This window comes from Oryzias latipes, chromosome 24, assembly GCF_002234675.1.
Source record: "Oryzias latipes chromosome 24, ASM223467v1".
NCBI lineage: Eukaryota > Metazoa > Chordata > Actinopteri > Beloniformes > Adrianichthyidae > Oryzias > Oryzias latipes.
Window position 1 is genome coordinate 5,005,360 of NC_019882.2, and position 25,900 is coordinate 5,031,259.

The 25,900-nt window shown below is 39.2% G+C and overlaps 1 protein-coding gene across 5 annotated transcripts in view; it reads right to left on the bottom strand.

The window, feature by feature from the left end:
- The window catches only part of LOC101172865 (disks large-associated protein 2), a 77,580-nt gene extending 58,629 nt beyond the window's left edge, over positions 1-18,951 (bottom strand). For 2 of the 5 annotated variants that reach the window (XM_023952818.1, XM_023952817.1), the window contains exon 1: positions 17,281-18,951. The gene's annotated coding sequence lies outside the window, so the exon portion shown is untranslated. The remainder of the gene's footprint in view (positions 1-17,280) is intronic. The other 3 variants (XM_023952816.1, XM_020714869.2, XM_023952819.1) reach the window with 2 other exon arrangements.
- Positions 18,952-25,900: the final 6,949 nt, after the last annotated feature.

Here is a 25,900-nt window from a genome sequence, read left to right on the forward strand (position 1 = left end):
CAACAAAGTAAATATTAGTACCAGCAGAATTCATCTCCACACAATGTACCGGTAATTATGATGACTATTGACAGATAGATAGATAGATAGATAGATAGATAGATAGATAGATAGATAGATAGATAGATAGATAGATAGATAGATAGATAGATAGATAGATAGATAGATAGATAGATAGATAGATAGATAGATAGATAGATAGATAGATAGATAGATAGATAGATAGATAGATAGTAGGGGTGTAACGATACACTATAATCTCAATTCGGTTTAATTCAGAATTGCATAGGGCTCGGTTCGGTACATTTCGGTTCAGTACTGCTGTTTAACAAATCTGCCTGATATGAACTGCTATTTTATTAACTATTATTTTAGTGTTATTTATTGTGTCTTTGTGTGTGTTTTGCTGCCGGACACCTGAATTTCTCCCTTGGGAGATAATGTTTTTATTACTTTATCTTTTTTTTAACTTGCACATTTTTTTTCTTGTAGCCTCGATTGTTACAGTCCGGTGATGCAGATTTAAGTTCGTTAACAAATTAGATGTGTTACTGTGGCATACGCTATCTTTGTGTAACAATGTAGACACACAGCATTTGACTTATCCAATTGTCTTTTCCCTTCATGGATGCTGACATTAGCCAAAATGTTGACATGCTTACTGTCCATCACCTAATAACGTCTCGGAGGAATGTTACGGCTAACATTACTTTCGCCTCAGCACAAAGTTAATACTGTGGCGACCTGGGGGTTAGCCCCGCCTATAGCCACTAAGATTTATGGGAATTGTGAAATCTTGTGTCTTGAATCCTTCACCATCCCTGAGAGAGCTATGAAGTGAAGTGAGGTTCATGTTGTTACGCTGTTCCTGTGTGTTCATAATAAATGGGTTTTAATGCCGGAAAGGTGATGGGGCAATCTATTTCTCTGTCTACTTTCTCTCTCTGAGACTGTTTGAGTGTGTGTGGACTGGAGTATGGGGCAAAGACGGTCAACGCAGCTAATTAAGTAGCAGCTCGGCTGTCGTTTCCCCGGTACGAGTGACCAAGCAGCTGGGTAGTTACAATGCACGTGCAGGGAAAAAAAGAAAAAACGTACCGAAACGGTACAAAGGTGAACTGAACCGAAACTCCCCTACCAAACAGTTCGGTTCAACTAGGTGTATTCTTACACCCCTAATGGATGGATGGATGGATGGTCAGTGCAACATTCATACCAAAATAAAACTTACTACTAAAAATAATAATATATAAAACTACATAAAAAGTGTTTCAATATGTGTTAAAATTGTTAAAAACAAGAGAAATAATAATAATTAAAATAATGTATATGAAGATAATAATAATGTTAATACAACAAAATAAAATTAAATTATCTCAATAAAACCTGGTCTTTTTTATAAATATAAGAATAAATAATAAACTTGAAACCATTATGTATTCTACTTTTTTTAGCAGTGTTCTAATAACATAATCAAGGCTTTTACTGCATAATATGCAGAGTCGGCTTGGTATGCATGTAGGAACAACCTGTCATTTACTCCATATTTCCAGTGGAGCTCCTGATTCTCCTGTTAAATGCAGCTTGTTTTCCTCTCTCTCTGAAATTGTGGGCTATTTTTTTGTCTCCTCACTGGCATTTTATCCTACACAAAGAAACCTTCCAAAGATGTTTTCATTTGAACTTTTCTGGCCAGGTGCTTTTAATTTAGCAGTAATGTATTGTGTCTGCAGCTGGAGCAGCCCCTTTTAGAAGGTAGCAAATGTAGGAAAAACAAGTGGCCGGAACAAGAATCTTTACATGAGTGAGTAATAGTCAGATGTAGTGTAAAGAATCCAGCAGTCTTGCCGAATAAAACATCATTCAGAATCGGATAAAGTTACTGTAAGTATTCTCTCAGTGCTTGATCTACTGTTTTTTTCATCAGTTTTTATTTAATTTGTTCTACTGGTGTCCCCCCCCCCCCCTTTTCATTTGCACCGCTTGCCCATGTAATCTCTTCTAATACCAAACACTTCTCCATCACTAAATGGCTTTATGGCATTTTCTGATTTCACTAAGCCTAAAATTTGTTTTTAAGCCCTTGTAAATGATCGAAAGACCTGCGGCTACTTCTTTCACACATGTTGGTCACCTCAAACTTCACATACTGCTTAATGGTTTATTACATGACTGTTGCAGGTTAAAACTAGCGTAGACACAGAAATAAACAGCCGCTAACCACATGCATCATTGATATTATGAGTATCTGAAAGGAGAATCATAGATTTTGTATGTGGGAATTCATTTGAGTAGGTTTAAGGGTAAAAGGTCATCTGTTTTGCATTGACTTATCCTCAAGTAAAGTGACTCAGTTTGTTAAGAACACCATGAGAATAAACCACACATAAAAACCTTTCTCACATTAATGTTTTTTAACCTTTAATTTATTTTCAATGACGCTGCCACTCGAGCAACATCTCCAGGCAACTTCTATTCTTTTAGGTGAATTTTTAGTGATTTCTGTGTCTTTATTCAACAGTCGATTATTCCATTTTATCCCATTACATAAATAATTGGACAGGCTTCATAGGCAAGAAAAAATAGACATTCATTTGTATTTCAATATATTAATTTATTGAGTGGATTCCAAGGGTTTCTGGGTCAGTGTTTGCTCAAAATGACAGCAGTGACTCGTCATGTAGTAAATACTCCAACTCTACAGAATAAATTGTCTTTTTTTTTATTTATTTGAGTTATGAAACTATTTTTGACCTTTTTAGGGTAAAAAGAACACCTTGTCCCCAGAGATGGCTGCTATATGATCAATATCTGATAAATTCAATTGCATTCAACGTCCTCAAAAGAAGAGCTGCTAATGAAAGTTTTGCAGTGCTACCTTTACACGTAGCCATTTGGAATCTTTTATCGTTTCATTTGGCTGAGATTGCGACTTCTTCTTTTATGACAAATAATGAAGTCATCGTGACCTCAACCATCTGAAAGGCTCCGTCAAGCGATCAATGGCAGATGCTTCACCACACCGCCCTAATACTGACTGAACATACAAGGCATAGAAGATGCATGGTTGATCGGCATTCAAATACACGATTACTCCAACTCAAATTAAATGAAAAACACTTTAGAAGTGCAACAACCATGAATGGATTTCCAAACTAAGTATATTACAGTTGATTAAATAAGACTTAAAAAGCTAAAAAAGTTAAAGGTAGACACTCTCCTGTTTTCTCTTGTTAGGAGAAAAGTACATTTTTTCTATGTGCTGTTATATAGAATAATAAAAGCAGCTGCACAGCATCTATTCAGTCCATACAAGGATACATGCGACCTTCACTTGACCTCCATGGCATTATAGTTTATTGATCTTTCACAGTTTATCTGTGACTAATACAGCTGTGTTTAAACTCAGCACACTAGAGCTTGTCCCTGCAGCCACAGATAAAAACAAGCACTTCTCGGAACAGATAAGGCAGAGATGTTTGCTGAAGAACAGGTCTGTGGTGTTCAGCATTGTGTGGTAAGAAAAATAATGCACCCAGTACTCTCAAACACCCACACCAGGAGTTCATGGAACTTAGCCTTTACCACTTTTTCTTTATCTTTTTTTTTATTTTTTACATGGCTATAAGGGTATCCTTAACAAAAATGCTGAGTGGTTGCCAGGCAACACCAGATATGTCAGTGGGAGATGGTCTGTGAGGTTCGACTTGCAACATTATCCTTAGAGGACAACATAGCATCTATAAATCATTCAAAAATAGATAATGAGATGAGTATTAACCCAAGTTTAAGAGCAACGTGTAAAGAGAGGATTTTACAGCACACACATACCAGAAGTATTTAGCGAAAGAAGCAAAGATATTTAGCAAAAAGGAGCAAATGTCCAAGTTAGAATTATTCATTGAGTATTTTGGTCAACCTGATAATTACACTACATGATGCTCAAGCATTCACTGAGGTGTTTGGGATATTAATGAGAAAGAAAGGCATGCTGACGAGCAGATAGATGGATGGCTTTCATTGTCTCATATGGAAATTTTGTTTTAACAATCTGTAACAACGTGAAATACACCGTTTGTGACACTGTAAAGCAAAAGTAAAGAAGGTTCCTTGGCTCAAAGCTTATTCAGTGCAACAAACACCTTAATGTTCTGAAACTGCAGTCTGATGGTAGCAGTGTCAGCTAACAGGCCTTCATCTCCAAAACAGAAAAACATGAAGAGAGTATCAATGAACACCAGGAGTAAGATGAATTCTCCAGTGTCACCTTTTGTTTTTTATAATTCTTGTTTTCAAAAGCAAAGCAACAATGAGCAGTGGTGACGAATGGAAGGTGACAACACCATGTGGGCCTGAAATAAATACAACTACCTTGTGTATCTGACTTCTGAAAAGGCTATGTCATTTTCTGCAGGGCACAGTGTGCTTTGAGGCAGTGTTGTATCAGGCTTTCACTCCAGACAGCATATAAATCAAAATAAACACAGTATGGAATTGTACATACAACCACTGACCTGTGCACATTTGCAGAAGTGCCAGAATAAACTATCGATCACATGCAACATCTTGCTCACAAAACAAAAGCCAAGCACACGTCACATTTTGAAGTGATAATCAGCCATCTTGGCATCTGGAAACAGGGTTTAGGGGAGAAACTGCACTGGTGCTGTTGCAATTCCCTATGGTCTAATGAAAGTAGCTAGATTAGCTCACGAAAACCCTAAACTTCCTGCCTTTGAATAACATTCAAAATTTAATTGTGCTTCCAGTGAGTCAAGGCAGAATGGATCATTGCGTGAACCATCAGCTCAAGCTCTACAGCGGTAATGTGATGAGAATCAATCACTTCAATGCTGCGTGGCATTTTCAGAACAATGCTGGCAGTAGGAAGGAAACTTCATAATTTATAAAAATAACAATTGTATTACCTCGCACCACCCATCTGCTCTTAGCAAGGTATCAGCTTATAATGGAAGTTCTCAGCTTTGGTTTGTAGCAGGTTTTACAAAACCAGCACTTTTTCTCTCAGACTGAGAAGTGCAACTACTTTTTACAACACATTTTAACTGAATCTTTAAAGCATATTATCAAATCCTATTTTGTTTCAGTTCTGCACATTACTAACATACTAATTCTGCAGTAATTGCATTTTAATCACAAGAACAATAGTCCATCAAGCTGTCAAATGCAGAGCAAACAAGGCATCACCGTCTCATCACAGCTTCTTTGGAATTAATGGAGTGCTGGCAGGAGTTCATGTCATGCAGGCATGCCCAGAGAGCCCAGCTTTCTTCCCCAAGGTCACAGGCAACCCATCTTTGAGCACCAGAAGAGCAGATGGTGGATAAATGATGTCCATCAATACTCATCCGGTAGATCAAATTGGTGTCCTCTGTTGAAGAAGACATTCTGGGATTCTTCGACAGGCTGTTTTGTGTAAAGCGATGACTTCATTTTTTTGGGAAGCAGTGATGTTTTATGGTTATAATGTCAATTTATAATAAATGTACTGTGCCATAAGTGAATAAAAATGTGCACTAAAAGAGTAACACTATATGGATGCTAATGGTTACTGCTGTCTATTTAGAGAAACATATTCACTGAAACATTTACAAGAAATATACAAAAAAAGTCATTGGTGAAGTTATGGTTGTTTATTAGATTTTCTGTCATCAGACGGTCAGCATATTTTACCAAGTCCAACAATAAAAACAAACTTTGTTTCTTAGAAATTTGCTAAAAAATGTGCCAAGCTGGGACTCAAACATCTTTGCAGTGAAGCTGCAGACCACCCCGTTCTAAGGTTTTAAATACAAAAATGTACATAAGGTTAAGATTGAGTTTCTCCAAAGGACTGCAACCCCAGTCTTTGAGGGCCGGTGGTTAGCTTGTTTATTCATCAAATGTGGTCCACCAACAAGAAGTAGCAAGGACAAGAAGCAGGACATGTAACAACTTTGTACATATTGAAAATCATTTGTAATTGTTGAGATCAAATTGCTTAAATCATGGTGTGTGCACAATATTTAGGTTGTGTTTTGCATGTCAATTATAAATTTATAATGTGTTTACAATATCCTATAATCTTTTCCATGATACATTTTATTCACCTTCCTTTGAACCAATATCTTCTCTTAAACGCTTCCAATGCAGGTGAGCGTTTGGGAGGCAAAGTTTAACATTGTCTGTAAAATGCAGGTATTTCAGATCATTTTTATGCAGTTAAAGGGCACAAAAACTTTCAGCTTTGAAAGACTTTGCTGCTATAGCAACTAGTAGAGAGGTACTTAATGCAGCACCTCTACAGAAGCAAAAGCCTTAGACGGCCTTCATAGTGCACACACTCGTCACTCATGACGTGAATCTCTGCAGGCTGCTGGAGTTCCCTCTCTGGCTGAGATGTCTGAGCCACAGAAGAATTGATGCAGAATGGGAGAAATACAGAACAAGGTGGGCTGTAAGTTTACTGAGGTTGTTAACTGGGTACATTTGTGCTTCTGATAGCAAAGCATAAGTAGAGGGATAGAGGGTGTGAGGGTTACCGGTGGAGCTGTGGTTGAATCGTGATCTTTTGGCTGCCTGGGTCACATGCCTAAGCCTGCTCTGGCCTGTGGTGACAAGATTCCGGCTCGGTGTTGGTCAGCTCCTCTGGGTCCTGGCTTCCCCTTTGACCCGCGTCTCTGTGTCTAGCACCCAGTGGCACCAATGGCTGCCATCCGGTACGGCTGAGTGTGTATTTCCTATGGCCTTGGGGCCCCGACATCGGGGTTACCCGTGCTCCACTGTGCCGGCCTCTGCACCTGGCCGGGTGGGTGGGCCGTCTTCCTCGCTCGGGCTGTGTGGGTCCTTTCGCTGAGGGTGCTCCGAGAGGTCTATTGCGCCCTCTCTCCTAGTCTGGCCGTTTGGGGTGGCAAGGCCCCAGCGTGCTTGCATCTCCACCCCTACTTGCAGATTCAGACTGTCACACTGCTCCCTGTCTGCTATATCCCTCGCTCTTAACCCACAGTGTATTGATAGATGCATCAGATATCTTTCAGTATGACCCATGGTCAGTTACAAAAGCTCATCTTATCAGAATTTCATTCTTGGATGCAACATTTTTCTTTCTAGCTGATGTAGCTTAAATGTTGTGAAGCTTAAAATTAGAACCTACTCAAATAAGCAGCTTGAACCTCGTATCCCCTTACTTTGTCCCCCTTTTTTTCTTTTTCACACTTTTTCCTAACCAAACCGTTTCAGGTTTCTTTAGAGATTTTTACTGTTAATATGTTTTGTGTGGCCTACTATAATAACTAGATGTTCTTAATTCCCTTCACTAGTCAATAAGTCTTAACTCAAAAGTCCAAGGCGTATTGAGTTGTGACAGAGATTGCATTCTATTGCTCGCAGGCAATAAAACTGATACTAATCAAGATGTCTTTGTTTCCAGCAGCTCATAAAACAGTTCCAGATCTTATTACCATGTCCTGCTCAATTTTCATTTCTGCTCTACAAGTAAACAACCCCATAGAACCTGAACTGACAATGTTTACCAGAAAAGTTATTACCAAGTCTTTGACCAAAAAGCCACTGACTTGCCACCAATATATTTTGTCTGGAAAGGATTTCCTTATCTGTCAAGAACTTAGAAAAAACAATGACATTTCCTTCAACATCCACATTCGTTTATGAGTTTGAGGTCTTGTGGATCTGCCGGAGACTGACCGTAGTCCATTGCAGGACTATACAAACAAAACCCAGGAACCTACAGCTAAATCTGCTTTGAAGATTAGAAAACCTCATTCTTCTATTCTTTAACACCTAGAGCAAAAATGTATATTTATAAAAAGGGGGAGGGCAGCAATAATGAGTTAGGGCCTTAAAATCATGTAACATCTGTGTTTTAAAAAATGTTTTGATGTCAATCACATTGCTCAAAGTTAAATGCGTACTAGTAGACCCTTCATCTTAGAAATCAGGAGTTGACTCTTAACCATTCAAACTAATAAACTAGAAATGAGTGTTGGGACTAATTTCTATGTAAGAAAATAAAGTATATTCCAACACTCAAACACAGTTTTTCTAAAGTAAATATGCGATTTCCCATTGAGCTGATAGTTGGATGACATGCCCAAAAACACGCCCTTGCTTACAAAAACCATTAAAGGTATTTTATCTTTTGTGATGTTGGACAGATCATGATTTTACTCAGAACAGACTTGCACTACGACTAATATTTGACTAGGCTGTAGCAAAGTTGTGGCAACATGGGAATTTGTGGCCATTTTCATCAAAATTCCTTTTTGCCATGATGCAACTCAAATGTTAAATGAACTCTCAGACATTTGTGCTTAAATCTACCTTGAGTCAACATTCATGTTGCATAAGGCACCCACCAGTGGCAGACTAAGCTGTTTGGGGGCCCCAGGCGAACAATGACATGTGACCCTCTGCAGCAGTTGTATTGATGATTTTCTTTTTAGAATCCTCACCTTTAGGGTAAAGCATTTGTTGAATTACTTCTTCACTGCTCCACTTTTAAACAGCATCAATGTCAAGAATCCAAATGCTTTGAAAAGCATTAAAAAAACAAAATCACATTTGAATGTAAAGGAAATTAAATTTTTTATACATTATTTTTACTTGGAAAAAAACATTTAATTTATTCAATGCGTTAATTCGTTACCCACTCACTTACAAATGATGGTATTCTGTTTTTTCTGTAATTTGTCTGGTTTTCCTAAAGAAGGAAAAGAAAAAAAATACTTACAGGATGGAAAAAAAACTGTGTGCTATTAAGTGGGAGTAATAATTTAAAAAATAAGAAATATTCTCAAATATTACTATTTCAGGCCCTCTTTTTGCCTTTCCTTCCATTCCTTTTCTCATTCTTGACTTTTTATCTTCTTTTTTATATGTTTTTCTATGATATTTGCATAGCCGAACTGTCAGATTCTTGTTTTTGTTTTCAGTCAGTCAAAAGTCACCAGTCCTTCTCTTAGATTTGTCAATTATCAAATTCAAAAAATCTGTAACAACCATCTTGAGGAACTGTTTGTTTAACAAATTCTGTTTTTTCTTCAACTTATACTATAATTTACAATAAAAAGCAATCTTCATTGCATTTTAACTCCGGAAAGGCATTAGCCAAAACTGTCCTTTCCTGTGTGGGCTGAGGATCCCCAAAAAGCTTCAAACTGTCCATAATTAGTTTTGAGTTGAACTGTCACCAGCAGCAGGGTGCCAGACTCTGTTGTGAGTGTTCTGACTTAAGTGTGTCATGAATCTTTAAGCTTCTTTAGTGTGACTGCTGACAAGCAAATCCGTCTTGTCCCATGCACTTCAAATTATCAGCACATGCTGAAGTTGCAATAAAAAAGGCCTTTAACTAAAAGATCACATCACCATTAAGGAAAAAGGGTCTACCATTAATTTAAATTTTTTATGAAACGGGATATCCATTTTAATGAAATCATTTTTAGAGCAACAGCAGTGATAATGCCATTCACACGTGAATATTTTAACAGCTTCTTTTTTGCCCGTCAGTTGCTCCATTTAGGGGTCGCCACAGCAAATCTTCCGCCTACATCTGAGCCTATCCCCAGTATCTTATTCACACCAACCACTCTCATGTCCTCCTTCATCTCCACTTTGGTCTTCCTCTAGCCTTCCTCACTGGCAGCTCCAACTTCAGAAATCTTCTTCAGATGAAGAAGAACATGATGTGTCCCTCTGATCCTAATTTGCCTCCCCGTAGCTAGGGGGGGCATTACTCGGTTCGGGGGTACACAGTTATTACTCATTTGCTTTTGATAGTTTTAAACGCATTTATTAAAACTCCTAGAACAAAATCTCAACTTTGATCAAACCTTAGATGTGAATAAAAAAATAAAAACGGAGAGCTCACAAAACATTACACAACAACTCTAAAGCTCTTTTTAAGTTCTTCCTCCATCTTTCCATCAAACTAGAGAAACCTGTCAACATATTTCCATCTTTGTCCTTGATCACCCTAACCTGCTGCACATCCCTCCGTCTCTATTTCGTTACTTTGCCAGGATGTCAATGTCCAACCCTTCCTCCTTTCTTGTCCAACTTATCATACAACTCTTCATCCGCCCTTTGGCCTTTGCCACTTGCACCTTCACCTTGTTCTGCATCTCCCTGTACTTCTGCCTCCTCAGTGTTCGCATTTTCCTTAGATAAGTGCTGCATATGTTTAAAATTTGTCTAAATGTTTAAAAGTAAAAAAGGTTTTGCCATTGTTTGTCAACGAGTTGCACAAATTTGGATGTTTTCTCATGGGGGGGGGGGGGCACTGAGATGTACAGGTATAATAAGGCTCCATTTTCTCCCCTTAATTTTGAGGAAAAAATACATTTTCTAAAAGAAAGCAAATGTCAATCAAAGCTTTTTTCTTTAATGCATGGGTGCTTCAACAGAACAAGAGCAAGGCTCCAGAGTATTGCTGCGCTAACATGTTTTCACATTGGAGTTGCAGAGAATGACAGGCAGCATGCAGGCTTCCAGCTGAGTACACAAGTTAAGCTGTGCACCGCAGCGAGACCCTGTCGCTGTTTTATCGTGTCCATGGCACTCAGGTTTCCCCTTTAGCCTGACTTGAAGGTAGTTTAGCATATTAGTATTAGCATTTAGAAGTTCCTGGGTGGACAAGTACCACCTGGCAGGCATTGCTGCCTTGTGTTAGTCAGAACACTCAGGCCATTAGCCCACAGCAGGTACTATGGCACTCTCAAAGAATCGTACACACATCCACATGCACGAATGAATACAATCCCTCTCGTCCTTTGACTGTTACAGATCCTATAAGCCTGCTGAAAGACCAAGATTATAGCTGCCACACATCCTGAATAATTACATGCATGACAGTAAACCAATTAAAAAGTAGATCAAGCTGACCCTGTGTCTTTGTCAAACTTTAAAAAAAAAAAAAAACAATAATTAACATTTTGCTTTGGGCTTCCCCTAAAAACTACAAATAGTACTTTAATAGAAGCTCTGGTATTACTTTAATATTATTCAGTCATTTCTACAATTAGCTTTTTTTTACTTGTGTATTTGAAAACCAAAATTGTGCTGACAACTAACTGACATGTCTGTGCAGTTCAGGTTTGCCCACCTATCAACCTTGCTGTTCCCAACTTTGCTTTAAAGTCTTTCAATCATCTTTTGCCGGTTTTAGCCAAAATCAAGAAAGAAGGGTTGTTTTCTAGGACTTTTTTCCTGAAGAGTGGCAGTAGTTCTTTGGAAAATCACCTCTGAGGTGTGGGCGGGACTGTTGGTGCAGAGTAAGCCCGCCCCCTTCCCATCATCTGTGTTTACACTCTCTCCCACTAGCTTACAGCCTCCCACAACCTCAACCTAACATTACAGGTGAAACAAAAAATGGTGAGCGATATTGGGCCCAACCAGCAGTACAGTTTTGAGCCAGATGCCAGCTCTGGCGAGGAAGACAAAAATGTATATAGATCTGGTCTGATGCATCAAAATGGAGCGGAGCAAAGAGCTTGTGGCTTGCCGTAGTAGCTTCTGCGTCACAACTACAGGCTTTTTCCAATGGCCCACTTGCATGTGCTCAGAAATACTAAGAAATGCAATTTTAGACTAAATTTTCTTTGTCAATGTCCACCATCATGAGAAAAAATTCCACAAGAACATGTTAAAAACACCAAAGACGCGATGTTTGTGGAGTGGGTCTTTAAATACAAACAAATATCCAGCCTTGTTGTTTGAAAAGAACAATGTTTTTCCACCTCACAACTAACTCCCCTCATCTTTCAGCTACAATGTATTTCACTTGTAACGCCCCTTTTGGCATTGCTGGTGTGACACTGTATGAATTGTCACACAAGGAAGGGCTTTTTGTCCCCGAATAGGTCTACCTTAATTAGCAACCAGGAAGTGGAGACAGAAAAAAGTTTGACCTCAGTTGAGCAACGGTTGCACAAAAAGGCTACAGACTCAAAGAGCGGATTTATCCTTCAAAGAGAAACAGGCTGTGTATCGACTGCTCAGGATTAGAAATGCTGCTGCAGCGGGGATTGCCCTGGCCACCATACAGCAGGGACCTTTTGTTCATTCAAGCAAAAAAGATCCCTTTCACAACTATTTTAGAAACACTCCGTCCCTGTGGTGGCCTCTTTGTCTGCCCCGGAATCACTTGTCACCTTTATCATCCTGTAAGCAAAAGCTGCAGGAGTCTGCTTCAGACCTTTCTTGGGCCATGGAGACACCAACATTATAAAAAAACAAAAGTTCTTTTTTTGTTTCATCAGTTGAAAAATAACATTTGAAGTATAAGATGAAACAAAAAAAAATAAGCATTATGAGCCAAAACCTGGAGCAAAATGTATAGACTTTGAGTTAGGTGTGTTCTTATTGCTTTTGCAGAAAAATACAGCTAGTTAACCATTTAGGTGTTAAGTAAACACCTTCAATTTCATTTTCACAATTATCAGAAATTATAAACGCTCTTTTCAAACATATGCCATGGCTATTTATTGTTCCTGTGGAGTCACGTGCGTTAATTCAAAGTAAAACGGCAATCGTTATCTCAGGCTATGTACACAGTATTCTAAAAAATACATTTAATCATTTAATACATGTATACATTCATTTTGACCCAGATGGTTTTGTCAGAAATCTCAAGAAATGCCTTATTGTATAATAAAATATTGACATCTTTTTACAAATATACAATTTTTTTTGTGTGGAAAGGACTACATACTTTTATTTTTGCAACTATTCAATAAGAAAACATAAAAAACTGACAAACCGTGCCTTCATTTTTGCATGACAGTAGCGCTTGGAAATATAAAGGACTTTTTTTTTCTCCCCACAGTTTACAGTTACTCATCATGCTCCATATTCAATAGACCATCTTGTCTTTTCACCTTCTGTTTCCCAGTCTCTCCCTTTCTGAGCCCCATCACTCCTTCAGTCACTGATCCCACTCTTCTCACTGACTCGATCCGTCACTCTGACTCACTACAGTATCTCGAGTGCGCAGTCTCACACACTCTACAGTGGCTTTCGAAGTCTGATCATTCTGTCTCCATAACTCAATGAGCTCATATACATGCACATTTGGGCTTGGAGGGAAGCAGCTGCTATTAGAAAGACACCAAGAAAATGTACAACACAGCTACACATTCCTGCCACACACATTTAATACCACAAGAGTATCCCTCAATGAAACCATAGGTATCTATAAATCTGTGAATGCAGTGTTAAATCCCAAACAAACACACACTGGCCCAGATTTTTTTTTAACAGAAAACACTGTTTGGAGGAATGTACAGCAGTAAAGGGGGGAAAAGCAGCTACAGCTCCTGAGTATCTCCATGGAAACAGGCTGGAGAGCAGCATATCCTGCTCAGCATACTGTCAGAGACTGAGGATGAATCCAGTCCTCATTAGGGAGGCCAAACCACACCGCACACCAGGCGGCTGATTCCATTATTAATTGCAACAGCTTTTTCACCTGCCCAAATTTGCACACAAACATAGCTGGATAAGGGGTTCCCTCACGCTCAAAATGAGATACACTCATTACGTATGAATTTTCTGGGGACAGGGTTGATTCGTCGTCTTCCTATGATTTGTACAGACATAAGATACATTGAAAGAGAAATTTTGGAGCAATATGTAATAGTCATCAACACAAACTCATTGAACTTCTAAAAATGTCTCGGTCAGCCCCACAGACCAGAAAGCCTCAGAGAAGTTAAAGTTGCTCTTACAGTTGGTCATGTGGAACCAAATATTCTGGCTCAAAGGAGGCAATCTCACTGTTTTTATGACTATAAGGCAGCTAAAATCATATTCACCTATCCATGTTTAAGCAGCCATTAAATATTCTATGATCCATATTTCTTCCAGCAGGAGAGGAGAATAAATCATAAACAGAATAAATATAAAAAAGTCAGTCTTTGTTGTGATGTCCATATCTGACATGTCCTATGAACGTTGTGTATAGTCACTCACACCCACAATGCTTTAGACACCACCTGACATGGTATGTAGTTAGGTAAAATGAAAGCTCTAGATGAGAAGATTTCTCCATCTATCTTCGTCACCTTTTACCATCAGATTATCTAATCCAATTTAAGGGATTGTTATATTTACAGTTTGTCAAGCAAAAAAGTGTCATCAAGATCAAGTATATCATTTAAAAGTGGTAATTTATGACTTAATATTGGCTAACATCAGACTACATTGTATTCTTTGACCAAACAAATAAAATGTCTGCCATTAGCATGGTAAATGCTAACTAAAAGTGGATAAAAAACAAAACAACCACCACGATAGAGGACAAGCATAGGATGTAAAGTTGTAATAGTTTAAGATCGTAATAGGTTAACTGCTAAAAAAAAATCTAATCTGGGAACATGAAGAATGAAATTAATTGCAGGATACCCGGGGAAGTGTCACTGTCTGACAGGCTTGTTGTCAACACCCTCTCATTTCACTGCTGCAGAAAACCTGAGCTATTTAAGTTTCCTGTGATTCAATCAAAATAGGTCTGTGGCAAATGTTTGGCTTCAAGCAGGATTGCTCTTTTTAAATGTGCAGTTTGGAATTTAAAGCTGCCAGTTTAGCTGCAGTGCAGGTGCATCTCAGCATCTGCACCAAATAAAGGTCCGATTTGAAATGACTGCATTGCTTTACCCCTCTTAAACGTTAGAGAATGTGTTGATTTTGGAATGATGCGATCCGCCGTTCTGCTAATGAGATGATAACCCTCACTTTCTGACCTCAACCGAAACACTAAGGATTCCATCAGCAAACAGATAGTGGGGCTTAATCCTAATGAAGACAACTATGAAATAAACAAATTTGGCATTTTATGAAATTCTACATGTGTGTTTTTTGGCTAATTAAAAAGACTAAATCTCTAAACAATAATAGAACTCATATTGAGGTAAAATGTGTATACTTTTCTTTTTTTCTTAAATGTAAATCTATTTTTCTCTCTAAATTATAGGTAAAATTTTGGGAAAAACTGTGTCAAACAAATTCTCATTTTTGTTTTTTTTTTACTTTCCAAAATGTGATAAACAAGTAAGAAAGCCAAGAACAAACATAAAAAAAACACTGTTTATAAAGGCAAAGTAAAATACCCCAAAACAAATGATCTGCAGCATTGTTTAACTTACACAAAAAGAACTACCCAAGAAACCTGAGGTGCTCATAGAAAAACATTTTAAAGACGCAAGGCATCATTTTTGGAAACGAGCAGAAATTAGATTTAGTGATTTTGTTCTTTTCAGTCCATAGCAAGTATGAAAAATACAAGAGGCAACTCAGAATAAGAGCTTTTAGATCCATGGTGTTAACACCATAAATCAGTCAAGATAATTATGCTAAAAACAATATGCATCAAAGTGGGAGAAGCATCAAAGTGGGAGGAAGCAGAAGCGTTGAACAGGGCACCGTTCTCTGACCTCAGCATCACAGCAAATGTAAGGTTAAACAGCATTTGTCAGAGGTCTTTTCACCAACGAGAAGCTAAACTTTTGTTAGCTGTCAACTTTCAAACAATAACCAACTGAGAAATGATAGTTAGACCATTGGCTATGTGAATTGTTGGTCTAATAGTTCAAGTCACTATGCTCTTCAAAGTAAAAATGTATTTAGGTTTTGGGGGATTTTCTCCTCTGTTCCCCTTACATGTTTACCTTACAGACACCATAAATTAATTGAAACTAAAATATGCTAACCAAAAAATACATGCTACCCCTTTAGCCGCTTCACAACATGATGTATGTCACTAATCCGCAATTCAACCCAGGACTTCATTTAGTTGAACAGAAAAATTCACGGGTGAAAATGTTTTTCTGTAAATGGAAATAAAGTCATGCAAGGGTTCAATGTGAAACTTAATAACAAAGAGGAAAGTAGTTTGTCTTGACTAATAAATGATGTTGTGCTTTTTTTACTTAAGTCATTTTTTTTAAATCTGGTCCAAGCAACTACAGAAAGGACAATTATTCCACTGGTTTGCCCCAAAGTTTTTCCTCAAACTTAAAGAAGACCAAACCAACTTGAACAATGTCACTGAGCCGATAACGATGGCTATTCTGCCCAGCACATCCTCCTTTAATATTGCACGCTGTAACCTCTAGGGGCTGCTGGTGGAGTTTCCACTGTTGCTCGGGCTAAATTAAGCGTTTCAAAGTGCCAATGTATCTGCCGGAGAATCAAAGAGAAGAAAAGCCGCCTGGGAGCTGTGAGGAACCCACTGCTCTTAAATCCTCCTCTGCACGCAAACTCCACGCGTGACCAAGGAAAGCAGCCCGGTTCTGTCCACAGAGCTGTCTGCATTTTACAGAACTGTGGAGGAACAAACGCTTCCTATGAAACAGAATATTCTCAACATCAGTACCCAGTTTTAAAACAACTGTTTTTAAAAAGAGATTTCACATGACGAGTCAAGGTGGTTTCAACAAAAATTGACACATTAGTTTTGCCACTGTTGTCTACTCACATATAAGGTTTAGGTGATGCTTCAGCACCAGCTATGTCTTGTTACAGCATGATAAAGAGTGGCATTTGCAGGATGAGGGTGATGAACTCTCATCAGGGTCGCTTACAGGTTCACGCTTTCTACAGGGAAACCCGGCGTGTGACTGAGACACTAAAAGACCTGCAGCAACGGTTTTAAAATGCTGCACAGCAGGTTTTCCAAAGCACAGAAAGATAAAGTTCTGATGCACCTCCTCACCACCACCTGTCCACTTAGTTAGCACTAATATCTCTTCATGCTTTATTTCCCTTTATATTATTTAAAAAAAACACAAATTTCCCCAAAAATGTCTTTCCTGTCCATTTAGAGCTAAACTAGAATACATGAAACTCATTACACTATTATCATTTTCATGAGAAACAGAGCAATTTGTTTGATCCCACAGAATTGTTTGCTGTTTGTGACCATGCAAAGATAGAAATCTCCTCATTGCCCATAGAAGAAGCCTGGATGAACACCAATCCCTCCCACCCATCTGGATTCGGTTGCACACATGTACTCACGAACGCACAAGTACATATATCTGCATTGAGGAGGGCACTTTCTGTTCCCCCTCGAGATGTAATTGCCTTAAAAAGCTTTGCTTAATTCATCCTCTAGCTGCAAACCAAACCGGTTTACCTAATCCAATGTGGCAACTTGTCTTCAACCTGTTAAATTCACAAACACGGTTCCACAGCAAACATCTTGAGAACGAGCAAAAGAGAAGCATGGCAACAATTTGATCCCTTCAGGAGTCTGAGTCCTCTTACCCTGTAGAGAGCCTATGTTCCAGAGACATTGGGGCACATATGCGGCGCGTTTTCACACGAAGACGAGGAAGCGGCTGACAGTCAAGTAGAGGTGTGTCACATCTGAGAACGGAGGGGGAGACAAGGATTTTTGCTTCTTATTTCTCCTTTTCTTATGTTTCATCCAAAGCCCTCTAAGGAATGAAGCACCGGCAGGAGGCTGATGGGGAGGAGAAGGGAGTGGAGGTGGAAAAGGAGGAAGAGGTGCAGAAGGAGGAAGTGGAGGAGAGGGGAGGCTGAAGAGGGAGCAGTCTGCTGGGGTGCTGTGGATCACCTGGAGCAGCACTAGGCTCCGCATTTACTCCTCCACTGCAGCAGTGTGAGGCAGTGGTGCGAACTGCATGTTGCTCCCACGGATCACCACAAAACAAGGACATGGACTCTCCTTTGCTGGATTCAGGATTCTGCAGCTCTGTTGTTTTACCCACTCTTGTATGGAACACCATGTATGCCATTATTTCCTGCCATTTTTTTAGGCAAAAAAATACCAAATTAAAATATTGTTTTCTTTGTGCTCCAAAGTCTTCTAAATAAAAAATAATTTAATGTGTAGTAAATTTGAAATAACTACAGTTTTTTTTGTATAAAAATCCTTCAAAACTGCATCATAAGAAGCAACCTTGTTTAGTCTTATGGGGGTGTAAAGACATAATTTGAAAATAATTTTTCAATTAACATGACACATATGTTTTTTATAATTATTTAAACTAGGTATTTCATCTGCAAAGTAAGGCTGAAGTGAAAAAAAAAATTCTGCAATATTTTTATGCAATTCCTTCATTTCATTTCTATCATAATTTGCTACATTTTTCTGTAGATACCCATAAATAATTACTTTCGTGAAATAGAGGAAATGTGGTACTGCATGTTATTTTATAAGGAGACACTAACTGTAAACTGAAGGCCAAAGCTTCATCTAACCTACCATCTAACCATTTGACAGATTACTGTTCCAGCCATACACCACAGTCCTCCTACATGGTTATTATACTTGGCACAAATGGTGTTCCATATTTTTTCTTTCATCAGCATGCATCCTCATGCTGTCCCTCTTTCCCTTTGCATTTCTGTCTGCATCCCCTGGATTTTCTGACTGATTCACCCTCTCGCATTCTCCTCTGCATCCTCTATCAGTGGTGCATGTTGTCATGTAACCGTTTGGCTGCAAACCTCCTCCTCAGCGATGACGTAACTCCTCCAACCATAAAAAGAAAGCGGTCGTTTCCTGCTCTTGTCAGATCCGGCTCACACCACAGCGACATGCTGCCTGTGCTACGGGCAGGTAACTACATGACGTGCAGTCCATTGAGAAAATGAAACCGATGGTTCTGCTTTGATGAGACACTCCTGGCTACACAATTTTTCTGAAGACATTATCTAAACTTGATTCAAATATTTAGTCCCCAAGTTCCACCTTTTTCATACTCCCCTCACGTTCTGTCAGCCTAACTGTCCTAGGGATGTCCTAGACGGCTGTATGAAGAAGAAAATGTAACTCTTTTCTGAATGAGCATATCAAAAGCAACAGTTGGTGCAGATAAAAAGGCATAGAAAAAATAACGTTCATTATAGATACACTTAAGAGAAGAAAAAAGAAGTCCAGGAAATTTCATTGTGATTTTTTTAGAGAATTTCCTTGTATAATGGTACAGAAAATAAGTAAATCTGTTCCTTACATGGATGTTTCTTATTTAAGAAGCGCTTCTATCCACCACTTGATACCAAAAATAATGTCGCCTGTTTGAACTTGTTATCCATATAACCCTTGTGCTATCCTATGGGGTCAAGATGACCAATGACGTGTTCTCCCTACCATGACAAAGGTTGATAAAGGTGGAGATGATTTCATGTAATCCATGGACACCACTGAAGATCACAAATCATTGAACAAAAACGTTCAGAGCACTATCTAGTGGGTCTAGATGACCTCACTCCCAATGTCAAAATGCCTAGGATAGCACAAGGGTTAAATGCACCTGTATACACCCTTAAACAGTCAGTCTGCAACTTCTCCTCCATGACTAGGACCCAAGAGCTGTCAAAGGACTCTAGGGACAAGATTGTTCCACTCAACAAGACTGGAATTAACCAACTTGCAGGCAGCTTGGAGAGAAAAGATCAACTGTTGGAGCAAATATTAGAGAATGGGAAAAGATCCCTGACAATATCCCTCCACCTATAGGTCTTCATGCAACATCTCACCTGATGGGGTACCAAAAATCTAGAGAATGGTGAGGAAACAGCCCATAACTATTTGGGTAGACTGAAGACATCTGGGACTATAGTAACACACAACATATTCATGAATTTTTCATGATGTTGTGACATAATCATGAAGACATTGACTTCATGATAATGTCAATGACTGAAGATGTCACTGAAGACATTGACCGTATACATGATCTGGACTGAGTGACCCATCCCCTGTTGCATTCCAAATGGGAAGTAGCTACTGGCTCTTAGAAGGTGAAATTCCATAGACTTCTATCGAGAAATAAACAGCTGTTACTCAGTCCTTCTATTTTTCAGAATAACTGTTCTTGCTTTGCTACGCCTTTTTCAAGATGTACTTGCATACATACTATTTTTTTCCTTATTCTATTCAGGTTATTCTAGTTATAAACTAACCAATCAGATGCCTCGTCAAAAGCATGTGGTGCCTGCTGGCCCCCACCTCGAATGTTTGATTGACAAATTCTCCCGAGCAGCAATCAGTGGAAGGGGTGTGGATTTCCAACAAGCTCCCTCCTGATTGGTGACAGTAGTTGCCTTAGAAACGTGACCAAAGACTGACTCAGACCCATTACTTCGAAGTGGCTCCAAATGGCGACGCCCATATCGCAGAAAAATAGCGAGTGAATTGCCTTCATTTTGCTTGAGCCGGAGGTAAGGCATTTCTATATCTGCCCTGTCCAGTTCCTACATACAGTCAATGGCTAAAGACGGTACATTTCTAAACCCGTCTAATGTTTATCAGAGATTATCATTTCACAGCTCACTTGAAGACAGAGAAATTGGGAGAAACATAAAAACTTAAAAGTGGTTTAAAAACTAAAACATATAATTGAGTCAGTTGCCCCAAAGTTTAAGTTTTCTCTTCTTTTGTGGCTATTTATGAAAACTTTAGCTGCTTTTTAAAGATCCAATAGAACATTTCTATACATTTTTTGTTTGTTTTTATGATAATCTATTAAAGCTTTCATAGTATATATCTGATACTGATCAATGTGCCTTTACAGTTACTGAGGTATGTGACTTTTTACGTATTAGCAAAAGCTAAAGGCAATGTTAAAATATCTTATCTTTGTTTTTAATCTCTTGTTTTATAGTACTTACATCTATTATTTTAAGAAGTTTCCACATTTATATGTAATAACTAAATTTAATTTGCAGTTCTGAACTCTTTATAGTAATTGTTTAACATTGTTTGCAAGAAAGTGATTTTATCACTTCTTTAAATTATCAATATTAATCATATGTACTTGATTAATTAGGTCTGGTGTAATGCCTAGAAAATTTAAAGTAATTTCTCTGCACAACAGTTTAGACAAACACAACATGTTGCAGCTTTATGTTCTTTTTTTTAAATAAACAGTCCCACCTAGTGGTTCAACTTTATTCTCATTTAAAGCTCAGAGATAAGATGCTGAAATCTAAATTAAAAACAAATAAATACATAAAATCCAGTAGAAACAGTGCTCTTGATACACGGCATGTTTTTCTTTAAAACGTTTCTGTCCTTATTGTCAATAACTTTTCTGTCTCAACCTTGAGAAAATGATGATTACAGTTGTGCTGGCGGCTGATAAAACTGCAAATTCTTTAGGTTCAACACATCAGACGAGTGAAGATGTAGGTTTATCTGTACTCACTTTATCACCAGCGTTTGTGCTGACAAAGCCTGTAAAATCACAGCAGGACCACACACATGATTAACTTTCAGATAATCTATGCATAGCTGGAAACTCCACTGTCAGCTCATTTGTAACGTGAGAGGACATTTTCAGAATATGAGGACATTTGTCAAGCACTATAAACTCTGTCAAAACCAGTACTCAAGTTTTTGTTTTGGTGAGGATGGAAATGTATTTTAAAGCTTCAAGAAGGTAGAAATAAAGAGAAACCAGTGGAATGTTTGCTGGAAACTGCAGCAAAATGGTTTGCTTTGAAATCAAATATGCAACTATCCTTTTTTGTTTCTATCTGTATAAAAAATTCACAATTTTTTGGTCTATTACGGAGAATCTAACCTTTTAGGGGAGTATTTTAGTAATGATTACTTCAGATTAACAAACGTAAGATCACTCTTTCATGTTTTGATTTGGCCTTTGGCTTCAAATGCATCACAGTGATGGAGACGGCATTTAAAGTTTGAGCTGATGAGGGCCCACATTTGATCATTAGCAATACCCAAAAATGTCATGAGAAAGGCAGCAGACCCCTGCGGTCTTTTTTTTTTCCTTGACCTCTCAGATAAACTCAAGCAGAATTTGATCATTTAATGACTGTCTCCTTTTGGCAATCTGGCCAAATCTTCACACACCAACCTTTGACAATCTACACAGGGAAAAAGCGGTCTTACAATTTACTGACTTTTTATCTGTTTGATGGTTTAAACAGTTCTATAAGATTTCAAAAAGCAATATAATCCCTCTGTTGCTGGTGTCTATTTTCACACTGCTTTTTGTTTCATTGCTCCATTTCAGTTTTTTTTTTTTTGTTCTGCAGTTTTGCATGGATAATGCTTTCATACTTTGATTTGACCAAAAGGTTAATTTGAAATACAGAATCACAACCTGCTGATCTTCAATCCAATTTTACTCAAGAACTCCTGAGTAGATTTTATATTTGTCTTAATTAGTGTCTTTTGACAGTTTTTGACTGGATGGAGAAGCTGGAGTCCTGGCAGTTTAACCAGACATGTTTTTTTTTAAAATCACAGATAGTTATACACAACAGTCTTTTGATGTATTATTCTTTTGAAAGACCCACGTCGATCATCTTTTGATCTATTTTTAAAGTGTTCCCAGTGGCCTTTATATTTTCATAATGCCGTTTTTATCCAAAATCAAAAAGCCTGTTTTGTTTTCTTGGACAAAGAATCTTCCCTCACTTCCAATCATCCATTTGTTTACACCCTCTCCTACTAGCTTACAGCCCCAACATACCATTAAGGGTGAAACAAAAATGGCGAGCAATATTGGAGCTATCCAGCTGTACAGTTTTGAGCCAGCTCGGACAAGGATAATGAATGTGTTTGTCTATAGTGGATGCATCAGAATGGAGCGGAACAGGGAACTTATGGTTTGAAGTTGTAGGTTTTCCGTCACACCTACAAGCTTCTTCCAACCGCAATTTTTTGTCTGCTCCAGATTCACAACGATTGGACCAAAGAAATACTTTAAGCTTAATGTGTGTCATCCATCATGAGAAAAATGCCACAAGAACATGTTTTTTAGACATGAATGTTCCAGTGTTTTCACTGCAGATGATTGATTTATTCTGTTTTCCCTCCAAATGAAGTCACTTGTCATTTAGCCTAGATGACACAGCATGTTCAATGCACATCTATCAAATGTGGAGTTGGTAAAAATGAGCAAACCCCTTGATAATGGAAGCAGCTGTCACTCAGCTGATCCGGGACACCAGCTTGCAGAGTTTAAAAAGAAACATTTTTGTACCAATGTGGCACAGAACAATTGGGTTTGTCAAAAAAAAAACTGTTATTCAAAAATATTCATTCAAAAATATGATATACATGTTCCTGTTTGATGTTCACCTTTCAACAGATCCTGACAGAGGTCGTCACGGGTGGTTTGCCAGAGATTTTTATGCTGGATGCTATTCCTGACACAACCCTGTATTTTATCCAGGCCGGGGACCGGCCCAGGGAGACCCAAACTTGGTCCCCCTTGTGACAAGTTCCTGTTGGACCTTGGGTTGAAAATGAAAGTTACTGGTTTGGTTTTAACTGGCTTTGTAACACAAGTATAGGTCAGTTTTTTGTTTGTTTCTTAAATTCGAGGTTAAAATTAGCTGAACACTGGTGCAGCTAAATCCTCAAGTCTAAAATGGTTTCACTTGGTGTGGTTAGTAATCTATCTGGCATATTAGTTCCCTCTTTCATCTATTTCAACAAAAGGCAGGGTTTGGTGACACTTTATTTGACCAAAATGGTGGCATTTCTTTTGTAAAAAGTCCAGATCAACCTAAAACAAACTGAGTATTGCAAAACACCAATCCCTCGATGAGAAACAGTCTGTCAATTTTTTCCATTTTTTTACATCCAGATTCAGATCAAAGTTTGAGACCAATTTTTCTTTTTTCCCCACCCCCTTTATCCATGAGGCTACGGTCACTAGTGCCACCGCGCGATGGGGAGGCATCGGCAGAATCATCAAGATTAGCTGCCGCACGATTTTTTGAAAAGATATCAGCAAGGATGACGTCATTAAAAAAAACGGGCGGCCACAAGCAGCCAGATCGTTGGCGGGTAAATGTCTCTGGATGGCGGGCATCCATATCAAGTGCTACCGGCAGCCTGGTAGCTCCGGGTTATTTAAAAAGCAGCACACATTATAATTTTTAGATAAAATGCCTCCCAAGAAACCCAGCAAGGGCAAAACCGCAGCACCCAAAACAAAAAGTCCAAGCAGGATTCATATGCAGGACCCACGGTGGGAGGAGCCGCCAGGTTGATGATGCCAGGTTGATGTCCGGTCATTGCCAAACCCTTGACCCGTGTCATCAGCCCTCGTTGAGTGCCAGCACTGTGGCAGTGGGATGCGAGAACTGGGGCAGGGAGATAGCTGGGGGGAGGCAGTCCGAAACCATGCAAACTTGAAATATGCCAGAGCGCCCACTGAAACTCGTCCGGTCGCCGTAACATTTGAACTTTTTCCTAAAACCTCAGCAGCCACCACTGTCAGCTTAAAATACAACTGCGGCCTTCTGATTTCAAATAGGCCAACCTGCCAAATTTGCTAAAGAAAACGTGAATTTAGGTCGCTGTGTGGTGGCATTTGGGAACGTGACTAAAAGCAAGTCATCAAACACCAACAGAAATGCAAAGATAGAAAGTTCGTGATCCAACATTTACAATAAGAATTCCCTGATAGCATCCTCCCTAAAACAGGAATGGTGTCCCTTCCCACTTCTTACCTGAGTCCTTTTCAAAGAACAGACAGCAGGGAGTCTGTAGTAGCCATGGTAACACCTGTGACAGATGAAAAGATGGATGACAGATATAGTACAATACAGCTGAGTCACTCCACGTACATTGACTGAACAAAGGGAACACAATGGAAGAATGTGACACACATAGACAGAAGAAACTTGAGGGAACAAGTGTAGGAATTGAACCCCCCACTTCCAAACACACGTGCTTCTAACAACACCTCTCCCACGCAGCGTGCATCATCGGGTTAGACTGATTGACGGCAAAAACAGGAGGAGACTAAGAAGTGACAATCTCACTGAGTGAATCATCCTCGCTCTGCAGAACTTCTACCTCCCTCCGGGAAAAAAAAACGTCTTGCGCGTGCGTGTCCAGGTGTGAGATGCGCACCTTCAGATGTTCAACCTGCAGTAAATGAGCGCAAATGCGCACTCCCAATAAAACAGACGCTCGTACCTTTTTCAGAGCTGACATCTTCAGGCTCACAGGCTTCCTCCTCGATAGTAAAGGGCAGATAAACAAACGAGCGTCGGCTCTGTCCCCGGGAGTCCCGGAAAACACTCATGGCAGCGTCTTTCAGAAAAAGCCGCAGCAGAGACGCCGCCGCGTCCCATCATCATGAAGGCGGAATGCGTGAGCTGTCCTCTCTGCCGCGCGTCCCGCACCGGCCGCAGACTTCATTCTGTGGGGATTACTCACAGCAGCCTGGTGTGGTCTCCGAGAGCCCCGCTGCTGCTGTGGAGGCAGCCTCCAGCAGACGCCATGTTTGCCAAATGGGCGCCTTTAATGACAAAATACTGATCCCACCTAACGGACACAGCGTTACACCAAACTTTAAAAAAAAATCACAAAATGTATGCAGTTGAATGAAAACCTTTATTATTGTTATTATTTAGAGAATAATAACATTTATGAACTAAAAACACAAAATATTAATATTTTGTACTATTAATATTTTCTAGGAAGTATCACCAAGCTTTCCCATATCCTATACCTGTAGCAGACTCAGCAGTTTGGGGGCCACAGGCGAACAATAACATGGGGCCCTCTGCAGTGGTTGTATTCATCTTTTTTTAACCCTTCCATCCACCCGTTTTCTTGTCTTGAAGGCACATTAACGTTGGGAGTGTGATCATCTGGACCCCACAAGATAGCACAAGGGTTAACCCGTTTTATCCATTTTCGGGTCAAAGGGTTGCCAGTGCCTAACCTGGCAACTAAGGTGGAATACATCCTGGAAAGGTTGTCAGTCTGTCACAAAGCCACACTCACCCCTAATCACACCTCGGGACAATTTGGAGTACCCCATCAGCCATATGAAGCATGTTTTTGACTGTGGAAGGAAGCTGGAGAAAACCAGCCCATGCACAGGTAAAGCAGAAAATGCAAACTCCACAAAGAAAA